At 37.4% G+C, this 3,688-nt stretch overlaps 2 pseudogenes; one reads left to right on the top strand and one right to left on the bottom strand.

Annotated features, from left to right (window-relative positions):
- Positions 1 to 461: 461 nt before the first annotated feature.
- LOC102769267 lies at positions 462 to 1,649 on the top strand (annotated as a pseudogene).
- A 1,317-nt stretch (positions 1,650 to 2,966) lies between these two features.
- LOC102768974 overlaps positions 2,967 to 3,688 on the bottom strand; it is a 5,885-nt pseudogene continuing 5,163 nt past the window's right edge.

Below are 3,688 nucleotides of genomic sequence, written 5' to 3'. Positions count from 1 at the left end.
TATATATATATATAATTGTAGCAGGTGTATATTGATATTTACAATCAATCAGCACAACGCATGACACATAAATTCTCAATAATATATGAAGGATACTGAAAATTTTTTGAGTACTCACTATGTACCTAACATTGGGTTGGGTGTTTTCATGCATATCTTCTTTACCCAGACAACCTGTCAGGGAGCTTCATTTTTCTAATCTGCTGAGACTGAGGGACTTTCCTGGCATTAAACTATTAATAAGTGAAAGCTTTAATTTCAAAATCATATTCTAATACTAGTTCCTGGGGTCTTCTGAAGTCACAGAGTGAAGTTCTATTATTCTAGAGAGTTATGGATAAAAGTCCGTATGCCTCCTAGTAACTGTTGACTTAATTGATATCTTTGTTTATTTCTTTCAATAGAAAAATCACTAAATAATTTTCCCCCTAAGTCTTCATCTGGCATTCTTCTCTGTGGACATGAGAGTGAGAAACTTCACCATCCTGACTGAATTCATCTTGGTGGGCTTCTCAGGAAACCCCCGGTGTCAGTTGATTCTATTTGTACTATTTCTGACACTCTATTTAATAACCTTGTCAGGGAACATGACCCTGGTATCTTAATTCATATTGATTCCCGCCTGCACACACCTATGTATTTTTTTTTTTATCAGTGATCTGTCATTTTTGGATTTTTGGTACACCTCTGTGTATACTCCCAAAATCCTGGCCAATTGTGTCTCAGAGGATAAATGCATTTCCTTGGTTGGATGTGGAGCCCAATTGTTCTTTTCCTGTGTTGTAGCCTACACTGAGTGTTATCTCCTAGCAGCCATGGCGTATGACCGCCATCTGGTTACCTGTAACCCATTACTTTATTCAGGTACTATGTCCAGCTCTCTGTGTACTAGATTTATAGCTGGCTCTTACATAGGAGGGTTCTTGAATGCCATAGCCCATACTGCTAATACATTCCACCTGAGTTTTTGTGGTAAAAATATCATTGACCACTTCTTCTGTGATGCACCACCATTGGTAAAAATGTCTTGTACAGACACCTAAGTCTATAAAAAGTCCTCTTGGGTGAGGTGGGCTTCACAGTCCTCTCCAGCATTCTTGCTATTCTGATTTCCTATTTAAACATCCTCCTGGCTGTTCTGAAGATCTGCTCAGCCTATGGACGGCAAAAGGCCTTCTTCACCTGTGTTTCACATCTCATCTCAGTCATGTTCTTTTATGGATCCTTGCTCTTCATGTATTCAAGGCCAAGATCCATCTACTCCTTGGAGAAAAACAAAGTGGCTGCCCTGTTCTACACTGTGGCTCTTGGGTGAGGTGGGCTTCACAGTCCTCTCCAGTATTCTTGCTATCCTGATTTCCTATTTAAACATCCTTCTGGCTGTTCTGAAGATCTGCTCAGCCTCTGGACGGCGAAAGGCCTTCTCCACCTGTGTTTCACATCTCATCTCAGTCATGTTCTTTTATGGATCCTTGCTCTTCATATATTCAAGTTCAAGCTCCATCTACTCCTTGGAGAAAGACAAAGTGGCTGCCCTGTTCTACACTGTGGTCAACCCATTGCTCAACCCTCTCATCTATAGCCTGAGAAACAAAGATGTCAAAGAGGCCTTCTGGAAAGCAACAAAGGCCATTAGGCCACAGAGATGAATGCTATCTTTTTGAAGAATGCTCTCATTGCACTTTCCAAGTTATTGGCTTATAAACAGACATGTTGGTAAATATTGCAATATTTCAAGTAAATGTAAGTTATATGCAAAACAATGAAACATTAATAAAACCACTGTTTAATTGTTTATATTATTTTGTTGTGATTAAACTATTTTAAACCTATAATATTGGGTTGTTTGATATCCCACAATATTCTATTTTGCTTCTTAGCAGCACTAGATTTTCATGAAATTTATCCTTTTTATGATCTTTTTGAGGTATTAGAAAGAGAAAAGAGGAATTGGGTAGTTTTCTGCACATAGTTTGACTTTGAGGCTTGGCAAGTATACTTTATTGTGTGGAAAAATATTTGGAATGGTTAAACTGATGGAAATTTACTTAAGATTTTATAAGTATTTACTTTTAGTAATGCATTACCTCCATATTCTTTCATAAAGCTCTAATTGAGTACATAGAAAATATCTTTGGAAAATTTGTGTCTTGTACATCAATTTAATATTAGACAAAATGTTTAAGAGTTGTTTAGATTCCATAAAACATCACTACAACAAAAGACCTTACTAAAATCCATGGAGAAATATGTGTCTAGGACAGTGCTTTGTCCTGAAAGAGTGATCTCCACAGAGAATGAGTACCTTGCCATATTCTCCCTCATTTCATATATCACATATTCCCCGCGAAGGAAAATAACAACAAGTGAAACTAAGCTGATACCAACCAACCAACAAACAAAAGCCCCACTATATTCTAGGACTGATAGTTATAACCACTTCACCATTTGTACTAGTGCTGACCTTTCTTATCTTTCTTTTCATCTGCATTCATTAAATAACACATCACTGCCCCAAATTTTTCATCATAATATTTTTAATTTTTCTTATTCTTTCATTTACACAGTTCAGTAAGTGCTGGATAATAAAGATTAAGGGTGCGTTCCACAAATTTCCAAATTCATGTAACATCTTCAGTTTCCATAAAGCCTATCATGTAGGTAAAAAAGTGGGTCAATCTGATAGGAGATACTTAAGTCAAATTTAATTCTCTGGGATTCCAGATATAATATATACACTGCAACTTTACATTAAGCCATCATGCTACTTTAAAAAACTATATTAATTGGATCTATATTTTATAGTATAGATTATAATTTTATCACTGAAGCAAAACAAGTTAAACAAAACCTTTTTCATTGGATTTATTTGAATATAAAAGGAGGTATTTTTTAATATAGTCCTCCAACCTTATCCCAAAGCAGGTCATTTTCCTTGAGCACTAATTTGAGAAATTTATGTCAATTTAGGCTTCAGATAATGTGAACCTGAAGAATTTTTTCATAGATTCCTTCAATCTTTATTTCTCAGACTGTAGGTCATAGAGTTCAACATGGGGAACAGCACAGTATAAAATGTAGATACCTTTTTGTCCTCTCAAGGGAGTAGCTGGAACTTGGGTGAGAGCAGATGTAGAGAATGGAGCCATAGTATAAGGTGACAGAGATCAGGTGGGAGGAGCATGTGGAGAAGACTTTGAGGCAGCACTGGGTGGAGCAGATCTCCAAGCTGGCAGTGATTATGAAGAGATAGGAGGCAAGTATGACCACAGTCGGGGTAATGACGTTGGAGGCCAGGAGAAGTACAGCACAGCTCGGTAGCTCTCTTTCACGTCACATGCCAACTTCACCAGGGGTGGGACCTCACAGAAAAAGTAGTCAATGACATTGTTACCATAAAAACCCAACGTGAATGTGTTGCTGCTGAGTATTACTGTGTTCTCAAAACCTCCAGTATTGGAATATAAAACCAAACAGATGCACAATCTCCTTGACATGGCCTGTGTATAAAGAAGGGGTTTGAAAATGGCCACATAGTGGTCATAAGCCATGGCAGCCAACAGGTAACACTCACTGTAGGCCAGTCCAGCAACAGAGAAGAAGAACTGGACTATACAGCCAGCAAAAGAGATGCTTTTATATTCAGAGGATAAATCAAAGACTTGCCCTTAGAGGAAATATATATTAA

The sequence above is a fragment of the Myotis davidii genome, unplaced genomic scaffold (genome assembly GCF_000327345.1).
Source record: "Myotis davidii unplaced genomic scaffold, ASM32734v1 scaffold874, whole genome shotgun sequence".
NCBI lineage: Eukaryota > Metazoa > Chordata > Mammalia > Chiroptera > Vespertilionidae > Myotis > Myotis davidii.
The sequence above is the reverse complement of the archived record's forward strand: the minus strand, read 5'-3'. Positions and strand labels throughout refer to the sequence as shown.